Consider the following 13,034-nt stretch of genomic DNA (forward strand, 5'->3'; position numbering starts at 1 on the left):
CTGAAAAGGGGACTGCTCATTCTCCCACGTCCATGGGCATGGGAAGTGGCGATAGCACTCTCCATATTCCTCAGTCCCACTTCCAAACCTTTATCCTTCCACCCTCTTGCAGAACCTCCTCCCCCTTTGAAGTTCTTATCGTCTGACCCTTTGAACAATAGCTAACACACATGGAGTGAGAGTCTTGCAACCACTAGGCGACAGGTGCCATTATCACCCCCCACCTTGCAGCAGCAGAGACGTTAAGGTCACACATTCTAATCCCTGCAGCCTGTGCTTACCACCAAGACGTTACGTTGCCCTTTGTCTATGATCACGTACCACGTGGATAACTACCCTCCATCCTAGCCTCAGTATCTGTTCTCAGTGAGGCGCGTGGGCAGACACAGGTGCATTTGGCTTGAGTCATTTGAAGAGGATTTAATAAGGAACTATTTATAAAGGTGGAGGGCAGTCTTCCTCCACCTTTTTTCATTATCATCCACCCAAAGGAGAAACATTAAATTAATTTACTAGTAACTTGACTAAGTAAATTAAATCAATTAATAGACATCCAGTTCACCCCAACTCAATCCATTCTTCCCACTATAGTGAAAGTTGTTTTTATAACGGGACACAGTGGGTACCTCTGGGACAGGGAAATGAATGGCTGGAAGCAGGCAAGAGGAAGACAGTTTCAGTTTTTGAATGTTGTACAAGATGCATGTATCATCTAATTTAAAAAAAAATCTATATTCTTTCTTAAGCCCCTTTACATCCAATGACCCAGATTTTTACACTGGTCTAGTAAGCTGGCAGGTCTGGTCTATCCACAACCATCTCACAGATGAAGGCACTGGGCCTCAGAAACACAAACCTGATCACCCGACTCTGGGCTGGTACTCCCAGATCAGAGGACTGCAGCAAGTCAGTTGCCAGCTTTGGTTTAAAAAAAAAAAAGTGTATCATCTAATTTTAAAATAAAATGTGACTTTAAAAATTGACCTAAAATGCAAACATGGTCATTCTTTCCCATGCTCAAAACACTTCCGTAGCCCATCTGCCTCCAAGTCAGAATCCAAATTCATTCACATGTCACAGGAGTTCCCCCAGCATAGTTCTTTGGCCTCATCTGTACCACTTACCACCTTAAATCCTGTGTCCAGCCATGTGAATTACTGAAAAGTGAATGCATTCCCCAAACAACTTTCTTCCTCCACTGCCAGTCTGGTCATAATGCCATTTTGGATCAGGTGTCAGTTTTTGTACACCTGCAGTGTCTACATCCTAGCATGCAAATCCTCTCCCTTCTCACTTCTCTTTTTTCTGGTGAGTTCTTCATTCTTCAAGATCCAGCTAAAACAACTTCTCCAGACTCCCGTGAGAATCACCGCGGACTTCTCCTCTGTGCCACCGCTGTAGAGGCGGTGATAAGAGCACAGGCTCTGATGCCAGACTTGCGTGGGTTTAGATCCTGGATTTGTCACATACCAGTTGGTGACTTTGGGCAAGTTATTTAACCTCAGAGCTTCAGTTTCCTTATTTGTAAAATTGAGATTAAAACATGTAGTTCCTATCTTAGAAGGAGAGTATTCATTCACCAAATATTTACTATCTATTATATATCAAAACAAAAAAATTCCTACAGCGGCAGAACTTGTGTTAGATTTTAGAGCAGGAGTTAGCAAACTACAGCCCCTGTGCCAAATTGAGCATTTTAAATAAAGTTTCATTGGAACACAGCCACATTCATTCATTTATATATTTTCTGTGGTTACTTCCATGCTATTGTGGTTGAGATGAATGGCAGTCACATAGATTACAGGGTCTGCAGAGCCAAAAATATTTACCTTTAAGAAAATATTTATTTTAAAAAAATTTTAAATATTTATCATTAAGAAAACCCTTGCTCTGGTGAGATTGTCTATACATATAAAGTGCTTAAAATTTAAAAACATTGAGGGGAGGGGATAACTCAGTGGTAGACAGCTTGCTTAGCATGCACAAGGTCCTAGGTTCAATCCCCAGAACCTCCATTAAAACAAACAAACAAACAAATAAATAAACCTAATTACCTCCCCCCACAAAAAAAATTTTTTTTAAATTAGAACATCGCCTGACATTTGGGAGGCACTCAGTAGCCACCAGCTTTATTAGTTCCTGAGTACTTTGCATAATTGCTGCATGCTCGGACACTAACACTTAACAAAACTACTCAGTAAAATTTTTTGCTGAACAAATGAATAAACAGAGAAATAAAGAGGAACCAGAAGTTGGGGTCAAGGAAGCCACTGGAGGAAGAGTTTCAGGAAGGTGGAAGTGGTCAGCTATGTTAGGTGACAAATCAATACTGAAGAAAGACCGTCAGATTTAGCAATCAGATGAGGTGACCTAACCACGGAGCAGCTTGTGTGAAGTGGTGAGGACAGAAGCTAGATGAGGGTGGGTTTAGGAGGGAGTGGAAATGAGGAAGAAGAGATAGGAAACTAGAGATTATACAGCTATGGGACGGCAAGCATTAAAATAAAAATGAACACATTTAGTCTACTAACTGAATTTTTAAAAATCTGCTAACCAGAAATATCAGGTTTGATATATTGGGGTATCTGATGGCTTTTCTACTCAGTTCTAAGTTTGGTGTTGGGTAGAACGTCAATGGTTAAGTTTCAAGTCCAGAACTGGAAGACAGACTTCAGGCAGAACCTTCAAGTCCAGACCATTAAAAGATATAGAATGATGATGATGATAATAAAGTAATGCTTCTTTCTTTTGTGATGTTAATCATTGTGGGATCTTAACCGGTTTGAAATGAGAATTTCAATGCAAACAGCGATGTAAATTTGCCTACACAATATTTATTATCATCACAGAACAAAAACTATACAGGCATTTTGGGATGTTCATTCAATAAACATTTCCTGGGTACTTTGCATACACTACACATTCTAATGGATACAGATATGTGCGTAGAAAACGTAGTTAATTTGGTCATTGCTTTCCCCATCCCCTCCAGGAATTTATGATTTACTTGGTGAAAAAGGCTAATTCAAATAAGTTCAATATTTGTTATAAATGCTAACGTACTAGCTTAGATGGCTTACAGCAGGGGCTCATAAAAATAATTTATATGAAACTATTTTGCCAGCTGTCAACTATTTGCCAACAGCTTTTACATCTATACAAATGTGCATTAAGAATAAGTGAATGATATCAACTCATAGTTGCTTACTAGAAAACACGTATGAGACATTTAGGACCCTAAACACATGCGTATGATTACTGAGGTTTTCTTTAAGAGGCTACAAAAGAGTATATTTAGTATGAACCTATTTTTATTAAAACATACACTATATTTTATTAAAATATATTGTATATAGAAGAAAAGTATATAAAGATAGACATTCGGGGATGGTGGGTATAGCTCATAGGCAGAGTGTGTGCTTAGCATGCTCAAGGTCCCGGGTTCAATCCCTAGTACCTCCATTAAAAAATTAATTAATTTAATTAAATTTAGAAGAAAAGATACACATTCAGGATATTAACAGGGGTTATACCTGGCAGGTGGGATTACTGGGATATCATTTTCCTTGCTATACTTTTTTGCACTTTAACTGTTTGTATAATGAACAGGACTTACTTTTATAATCACTAATAACAATGGAACAAAACCATTGAGTATTAACTACTGCATGTTACAAGCATGAAATCTGTGTGCTTATAAGCTAGAGGTTTTTACATTCTTTAGATCGTCCAATGTTTGCTTGTTACATGAATAGCAACAAAAATTTCTCAGCCTAGAAATTTTAGCAGATGACATAACAAAGACATGTGTCTAGAAGTTAACTCTGTTGGTTAGTCTTCTGCAAGGTGGCAAACCAACAAGACACCTGCTGTGAAACACTGGGATTTACTTAAATCAAGGAGTGCTGTGCATACAACAAATGAATATAGTGTCAGTCACTTAGTTTGACTGCATGTAAGACACTGGTAAAAAGGGGTTAAACAATAAAGATTTACTATTTCACATAACTTAAAGGCCAGAGGTACACGGGTTCCAAGTCTGGTTAACTCAGTAGCTCAGCAATTTCAGGATTGTCGGTCAGCTCTCCTTTGACTGTCCTGGCTCTCCTCTTCCTGGTAGACCTGAACATCACTGTCTCACAAGAGAAATGACGGCAGGAGTGGAGGGAGTGGGGACCATTCCCTTTTACCCTGTATCTCTCTTTTTTTTTAGGAATTCAAATCTTTCCCAGAATTTTCCTAGCAGACATTCCTGCATTTTATTGGCCACTTTGTGACAGTTCAGTATAAAGGAAAACAGGGGAGAAAGTAGCACTCACTCAAAAGGAAAAACCACAGCCACTCCTGAACCAAGAACCCGAGGAAGGGATGACGGTCATTGCCGTAGACCAGCAGCATAAGGTAGAATTTAATGTGAGCCATAACGCAAGATATATGTATGGATATATCTACTCAGCTTCCTGAATAGTTTTTGGAAAGCTAAAAGCAGGTCTTCATATTCTCCTTCATGAATGAGTTTCCACGTTGATAAGCAGCACTGCCGCCCATCACTGCAATGAGAAGTAAGTGCCAAGCATGCATCCGATATTATTTCAACAAAGCCACCTTCGTTACAGAATTTGGACTCTGAGTTCCTCAGATATGGTTCTGGATGTGACCCTGACTGTCTGTGTGGTCTTGATTGAGTCACTTGGCCTATCTGATCCCCAGTTTCCTCATCTTAAAACATGTGGATCTTTAATGTCCTTTGAACTCCATTACTCCATGACTTTATATTACAGTTCAACTGGGGACCTTCTCAGGCTGTATCTGAAACCAGAAAGCTGAGTCAGCAATACACAAGAAGTCATTCAGAAGGGCACTTTCTCTGATTTCACAGGGCAATACGTACTTGTAGAGGGACAGAAAGAAGGCAAGCTATGGTGACTTGTCGTTCACTCAGTAAGTATTATAGTGACTTTCTATTGAATAATGGAGCAAAATATGTGATCCCTGCTCTCAGTGAGCTTACAGTCCAGTGGGAGGCAATCTAGATAAGCAGAGAGCAAATTATGAAACGTGTAAAGAGGGTTAGGACAGAGGGAGACAAGGATGTACATGGGAAGAGCACTAGCCTAGCTAAGGGGAGGTAAGAGACACCTTTCTGGAGCAAATGACACCTGGCTAGAAAGAAGAGTACTTGGTTGTCCCTCTTGGCATCATGGGAAATTGCCTAACCTACAGGGCATCTCATTCTACGCTTTATCTGCTTCTCTCCTTTGACTTACTGTTTTTCTATTTCTTTCTTCATTGCCTTTGCTCAGCCACTTGAATGTCTAGGATCTGGTGAGAGGACCACAGGGAAACTCTAGCAGCAAACTCAAGGTTTCTACTTTGGATCCTTCCACCACCATTATTTCCATAATTGCCATAACCTCCACCACAATCGCCACCACCATCACCACAATTACCTTCATCACCACCACTTAACCGTTCCGTCATCACCTCCCCCGTCAAGAGCACGATCTCTGCCACCATCAAAAAAGCATACAAGTAAGCCTTGCTTTAATCCCAAAATGATGTATAAAATCTGAGTTAATACAATGAACAAATGAAGGGCTGATTATTTGCTTTTCTGAATTGTTCAATCTATAGCAACTGTGAATAGTTATGTTTCCCTAGCATTTTTTATATGTGCTTTGGGTTTTGTTTTTTTTTAAACATTTTAATTGTCTAGATCTCTTTAGGAATATACCTATTTTAAGAAGTAAGGCATATCAGAGACAGCATTTTCATGCTGAGAAAGAAGGGAAAGCATAATAAGTTCATAAGGTCTCTTTCTTCATTCACTAAATTATTGAGAAGAGTTGTATAGCACAAATCTATTAAACATTAATAGCTTTATTTACATGGCCATAAATCAGTGACCATAATAACAGAATTTAATTCTATCAACAGTACTCCTATACATAATAGTATATTTATATATAAAATATAATACTTACATAATATATATGATATGTATTTATATATAGTATATTTGTATATTTGATATTTATCATGTATTTGTATAAATAAATATACAACACATCATAGATATGTGATCAATGTATATTGCTATCATAAATATCCTCTTATTGTGAAATTTGCATTGGAGACTGAAAAGTAGACTGTGAAAATGGTTACAAATTCCTCTCTTCCTGTATGCACATCCCTTGCCATGTGACCTTGCTATCCCTCTCGTTAAGAAGGAGAGTTTATTTCCCTGCTTCTTGACTTTTTTTTAATGTAAAATACATTTTTTTATTGTGGTCAACTTCAAAAAACATTGGAAAACTGCTATTTAATTTTATTTTAAATTTTCATTTTTTTTTTTTAAATTGAAGTATAGTCAGTTACAATGTGTCAATTTCTGGTGTACAGCATAATGTCCCAGCCATACATATACATACATATATTTGTTTCATTAAAAGTTATTACAAGGTACTGAATATAGTTCCCTGTGCTATACAGAAGAAATTTGGTTTTTTAATCTATTTTTATGTATAGTAACTAATGTTTGCAAATCTCAAACTCCCAAATTTATCCCTTCCCATCCCCTTCCCATCTGGGTAACCATGAGATTGTTTACTATGTCTGTGAGTCTGTTTCTGTTTCGTAGATAAGTTCATTCGTGTCTCCTTTTTGACTTTTGATTCTGGGTTGGCCATGTGACTTCTTTGGCTAACGAAATAGTATTAACAAATGGGATATAAGCAGAGACTTGAAAAATGCATGCACTTTGGGGTTTACCCTCTTGCTGATGTGGGAACCCTGCCACCACCACCATGTGATCTAACCTGAGCAGATCTGCTGGAGGATAACTGATCACGTGGAGCAGAGCTGAGCTAATCCAGCTCAGGCCCTACTAAACCAATCAGCCTGCCAGTCACCAGATATATGAGAGACCATCCTAGAGCAGCCATCCCCAGCTGAGTGGGCCGAGGCCAGAGAAGTCACCCAGTCAAAAGACCAGAGACTCGTGAGAAATAATAGTATGTTTTAAGCCACAAAAGTGTTTAGTGGTTTGTTATACAGCAAAAGCTAACTGATACAAGGATCACATCTTACTGAGTTTTGGTTTCCTTTTTTCCCTTTATCCATTCCAAAAAGTTTGGGTAAAACATTTGGTTAACTGGAGCCACAGTTGCCACAAACATATACGCTTTCATTTTCTTCCAATTCTACAAGCTTATATTCTCTTATATTATTAAGCTTCCTTTCTCACTTGTGATCATCATAGAAGAAAGGGGCTAGGGAATAAAGGTAGTATAAAGGAGGCAAGATGTTAAGAGTGAGAAGGGAGCTGGAGGTATGAAATAAGGTGGTGACGATGAGATGCTGAGGCCAGAAAGAGAGGTTGGTACAATTCATAAAATGGTGACTAACTTCTTGGAAGTTTGTTCTATTAAATGAGAATCTCTATGAAACTCCCTGGCACTGACTCCAGATGTCCCTATGTTAAATTGTAAACATACATTCTAAAATTCCCCTGTGTTCTATTCCTTAGTTCCTCTCAATCTTTTTCACTATCCTAAATATGGCTTTCTATTTTGGTAGTTAGATTTTTTTGGCTGTAAGTGACAGAAGCCCAACTTGATCTAAAAAGGCCAGATCAACCTCAAGCTTCAGGCAAGGTTGAATCTTGTTGCTCAAATGATGTCCTCAGGGAACTGACCCTCCATCTCTGTCTCTACGTTCTGCTTTCCTATGTTTTGGACCCCCTGTATCCCTCAATCCCTGACCTATTCTGTGGGTCTCAGAGTTGAGTGGTGGCAACTGTCTAGTCTCTCCACCTTGGGTGACCAAGCCCTCTTCCTGTTACCCTAATCATGTTAAAGGCACTAAGATCCATCCAATTTCCCAAGTCAAAGACTTGGAAGTTATCCCAGACCTTACCATTAGTCTCCATATCTAATAGATCATAAAGCCAAGTCATTTCCATCCCATCTGTGCCTTTGGAATTCCTTTTCCTTCTTTGTGGCCAACGCCACTGTGCTTTGTCATGCATTGTTATTCCTGTACTGGAAGAAGAAAATTTCTCCCTAACCAGTCTTTGTTTTGCCTCCTGCAAACCATCCTCCATGCCTGGAGTAATCGATTAAAAATGTAAATCTGAGTGATTATGTAACTTGTATAAGCTGCTCCATAAATTTGGGGGTACAAACATGATCCCAGTTGGTGATTTTTCCAGTGGATCTCTTGAAGCCCAGCTGCCCTGTTAGCAGAAATCCCACTTATCTTAGGTTGAGTTCCCTAGAAACAGAGCCTGAGCTGGGGATAAGTGTTGTTATTTGCTGTTATTTTAAGGGCCTCCTTGCTTCCTGGCATAGGGCTGTGGCTGAGCCCACTCTAATCCACTTTGTTTGGCCTAGCTATATATTTTTATTTTGTTTTGTTTTAATGGAGGTACTGAGGATTGAACCCAGGGCCTCTTGCATGCTAGGCATGCACTCTACCACTTGAGCTAACCCTACAAACTGCCGTAACTGTAAAACATTCTTGGGGCAGGAGATTGGTCTTTCCTCCCAAGAGGCCAAGGCGCTCCTCATGCAAAGTGCTGTGTACCTGGTGCTCTGCTTCCTTGGGGTCTCAGAGCGGGCCCTTTTTCCAGTCAAAAAGGATAATTTAAAAAAATTGAAATATAGTTGATTTACAATGTTGTAATAAAGGATTCTTGTATGTCAGAGGTGAAAAACTCAAATGCCTACCAGAGCCAGCAGCCTGATGGACAGGACAGCCATCACTTAGCAACAATTAATTGTTACCAAGTGGGAATTTGGCACTCACATTCCCCGCATCTTTGGAGTTTTTTCAGGAAGATTCAAAAATCTTGATTTTTATGTGAATTACTCTGATTTTACACTGTTAGCTTGATTTAAAAAAAAAAAAAAAGCAGGCAAAACAAATTTGTCTGGGGCCTTATCTGACCCAGGGGTGATCAGTTTGTAAATCCCCAAACAATGGAAGCCCACTTACCCCATATTTGCATAACTATGGGGCCACTGCAATGAGTGGGACCCGACAAAGCTCAGCTGTGAAACAGCTACAAAAGAATCCAAGACTTCAAGAGAGTCTAACCTCCTTTGGCATGTCCTGTGCAGCCTCCCTGACCTGGCCTCCTGCTCTGCCTTTCCGTTACCCTGGCTCCCCACGCTGTCACACCTTAGGGGCTGCGAGTTCTCAGGGCTGTCAGTTATCTAAGCCTCTCACCTTCCTTCAAGATCTGGCTCGAACTTCCCTTTCTCTGGTCAGCCTTCCTTTCCCTGATCTCTGCTTTCTCTCCTGCTTCCCCCGTGTTTTAGAGCAGTTATGCCATTGCCTCGATGTTTTCTTTACAGGTCTGTTTCCTCACCTGACCAAATCCCTAGAAGGCATTCATTGATCAATGTACCCCCATAGCCTCATAGGGTACGTGGCACTTTAAACGCAGGTGGAAGGAATGGGCCTCCAGCTTGAAAAATAATGAACAGAACATAGCTTTTCACATGCCAGAAAAACAGTAATTTTATTTTAAGAAAATAAGCTGAAACTTGGTGTTTAAGAGAAGGAGAGAGAAAAACCCCTCTGCATACTGTCATTTTTTAAATGACCACATATTTGTGAAAAACAGTTGAAAAGAATAAGTTTTTATACTTCCTCAGCCTTGGACATAGCAGAGGCTTCTAAGAAGAGTTCTTGAACAGGAGAATGTCTAAACTGATCCGTCGCACTGCTTTTCTCCCAGACCTCAGAGGTTCCCAGGGCTCTTATAGTCGGGGATGTTTGCTGTCTCCGGTGGGGGGAACAGGGAATCAGCTTCTCCGAATGAAACAGCACTTCTTCAGAGGCGGAGGCCTTACTAGGGAGAGCGAGCAGCCACAGCCGAAAAGACCCTTTGCATAACCTACTCTTAAATTGAGGCTGAAACTCTAGAGGCAAACCAAACCCTAAGCGGTTACGTTTTCTCGACAAGGTCGCCCAGCCCTGTCAATCATTTCCTGCTTTCTCTCCCTCCCCAAAGCGCGCGTGCACACACACACGAGTTTCGGTGGACCGCTACCTTGACTTTGAGCTTGTCTCCTACCCGAAGTGGAGCACCTCGGGAAGCAGAGAGGTTGGCGTTTCATTCATAATACATGAACTCAAGACACTAAGGAGGCATGGACAAGAGCCTTTCAGCTCTGCTATTTAAAATCCCAGCGTTGCAGCTGAAAGGGAAAATGACCCGCGAGTGAACGCATTGGGGATGAAGTATTCACGATAGCGGGACTAGAGAGCGCGTCAGCGGCCCGCCCGCCGGCTATTTATACCGCGCCGATTATGCAATCCAGCTCCAGCCATTCATGCCCGGACTGGGACTCCGAGCGCCGGGGGGTGGGGGGGGTGGAGAGGGGCGGAGGGGGAGATCGCTCTCGGGCGCCGGGTCAGTTTCTAAGTTTGCATCATTCCCTTGATTACGAGAGAGCTTGGGTTTCCATTTCGGCCCGCGGGTCTAGGGGAAGGCAGCCGGGCTGCAAACTCGTTTGGCACACCCTGGCACACACGACTGCTTATTTAAACAGAATAATAAAGCCACCCCAGCGCCCCGGGCGCGGCCAAGCGGCGTGCAGGGCTGGGCTCGCGGCAGACCGGAAGGAACTGATAAAGCGGGAGCTAATGATACCCGCTCCCTCCCGGTCGGAAGTGTCCTCCGAGCGCCGGTCATTGAGAAATACCGAAGGGGCAGAATGGGGGTGAGGTGAGGACAGGCGGGGCGCAGCTGCGCGCGCCTCGCGGCGGGGGGGGGGGGGAGCCGCGGCGCCGCTGCAGTGGGAAGCTATTGCCGGCCGCGGCCGGGCGGCACAAACCTTACGGCACAGTGGAGTCCTCCCCTGATCACCCCGCACCCCCGGGACCCCCGCAGGAGAGGGGAATGATTATCACCAGCCCACCCCCGGGAGATCTACACTCTCCACCCTACCAGACCCCTAGGGGCGAGAATTGGGAGGACGCAGAGATGGGGCGAAGGACACGAAAGACAGCGGCTTGCTGAGAAGGAGAAAATGTCCGCTTCTCCCGGCGCCCGTGCGGGGAGGGAAGGGGCGGGGGCCGCGGCCCGCTTCCGAGTGAAACAAGACCTGCGGGTCTACTGAGCATGCCCGTCCCGCCGCCGCCGCCGAGGGTCGCTCCGGTTCCGGGCTCCGGGCTTTCCTGGCGGCCAACGGGGAGAATTCAGGAGGGGGTGCTCCCCCGCCCCGGACTCTAGATTGAGAGGCGGGTAAGTGGGGGTCCTGCTGGGGGCTCCGCTGGGTTAGCGTGAAGTTGTAAGCAGATCGACATTACTTTTGAAGCTGTACTATCACCCTTGATTTGATCGTGTTCAGAGCTGCCTGCTCCCTATTTTGCTGGTTGTGGGGGACAGATGAGGATACGACAATGACATTAAATTTAAGCCCTAAATCCGTGATACTCCCTATTCTCATGACAATCCAGTAGACTTTGATAATACCTTGATACTCAGATCAATAAACATCTGAGTTATTCGCCCAATAACGGCATTTGTCCTTGGAACTGTAGGAGTCACAGTAATTGGCAGGGGAAGGGGGGTGACCTGCTAGGAACATTTTCATCAAAAGATTCTTTTTGGGTAATGAACAAGGCAGAAGAGAACTGGAAGGTTTTCTTTAGAGGAACATAAAGGACCGGGAGTGGTGGGGGAGCATCTGTAATCCACCGGCTAGAGGGAAGAAAGGGTTGCCATTAATCTATTTGCCCTGTGTTTAGCACAGTGCCTTCACTCTATGGCCACTTAATCCTCCCAACAACCCTATGTTGTGGGGATCATCCTGACACTACAGACACCGAACCCGAAGCTCAGAGAACCTAAAGACCTGCTGAAGCCTGGCACCAGGACATCCAAGTGGGGACTTGGTGACTCCTGAACCTTAGAAAGTTTCCCTTTACTCCTCTGGCTGCCCAGTCCCAGGGTTGGGCGAGTCATTCACTGCTATTAGCAGGGAGCTGGATGAATGGAGTTGTGATGACACAGATTCAGCTTGCCAATCTGCAGAAATTAATAATCACCTCACCTGCCACCTTGCCATTTGGGCACTTTGGAACTGGAGGGTGGAGCCAAAGAGATGACTATTGGGTGGATAATTTTGACATGGACAAAATAGCCATGTTCCTGGAAGTTCAGGAATAACTGAGTGGGAACTCTTTCAAACATGTTGAGAAGCAACAATGGCCAAAAGTGGGAACTGGGTAGTTGCCTTATCCTTATGGGGACTTAGACAACAACAAGATCTTGCTTCTTTGTTATCCTTGTTTATAAAGAAGCTAAAGAATTTATAAAAGCCTCACTCGGAGTCTCAGGACTGCTAGGGGAAAACCAGAACCCAGGTGTTCTCCCCTGTCTAATGCACTTTTCACCACCACACACCATCACTCAGCATCAAACGTGGGTGAACCCCAATCCATGTCCACAGAGACTATGGTTGTGATAAGCACGAAGCCTAGGGTAAACCACTAGTTTCTCCCTGACTCAAGGTGAAACTCTTACTATCTTTGGAGTACTTGTGGCTCTCCAAATGCATACGTATACCCTTTAGGTATACGACATTGGAGGCATATATTTAATCTTCTCTTAATTTGTTCAGTGGTTGCTATTAAAAGTCTCTGTCTAGTGTCTTGGCATATTCAGCATAGAAAAGTCTACTGCACTTGGACAGCAGGAAGGGGCAGGGACAGTATCTCTTGCTTCCTAGCAAGCCCCAGAAGAAGCTATCCAATGGCTATGGAATTTATGGGACACACTGCGAAGTAATAATATGGAGCCCCTTGTTCAAACACTGTAATGACTTTCAAGACGGCAACAACAGAGCATCATGCCAAGCAAAGATCCCAGTGCAACTGTGCATGTTGCCTGCCCATTGTCTAGACAGTGCTGCTTTGGAGAGCACCACCTAGGCCCACAGTCCCATGCCAAGGCAGGGGAAAAAAATTAAAGACAAAGGGGAGGAGGGAGTGGGCTTGAGGAGCTCTCCATCTCTGCA

At 43.1% G+C, this 13,034-nt stretch overlaps 1 protein-coding gene across 7 annotated transcripts in view; it reads left to right on the plus strand.

The window, feature by feature from the left end:
* The window catches only part of SPRED2 (sprouty related EVH1 domain containing 2), a 129,449-nt gene that overhangs the window by 4,094 nt on the left and 112,321 nt on the right, over nucleotides 1-13,034 (plus strand). For 4 of the 7 annotated variants that reach the window (XM_072937625.1, XM_072937622.1, XM_072937621.1 and 1 more), the window contains exons 2-3: nucleotides 4,214-4,941; nucleotides 5,304-5,532. The gene's annotated coding sequence lies outside the window, so the exon portion shown is untranslated. The remainder of the gene's footprint in view (nucleotides 1-4,213; nucleotides 4,942-5,303; nucleotides 5,533-13,034) is intronic. The other 3 variants (XM_072937623.1, XM_072937624.1, XM_072937627.1) reach the window with 3 other exon arrangements.

Source organism: Vicugna pacos, chromosome 15 (assembly GCF_048564905.1).
Source record: "Vicugna pacos chromosome 15, VicPac4, whole genome shotgun sequence".
Lineage (NCBI taxonomy): Eukaryota > Metazoa > Chordata > Mammalia > Artiodactyla > Camelidae > Vicugna > Vicugna pacos.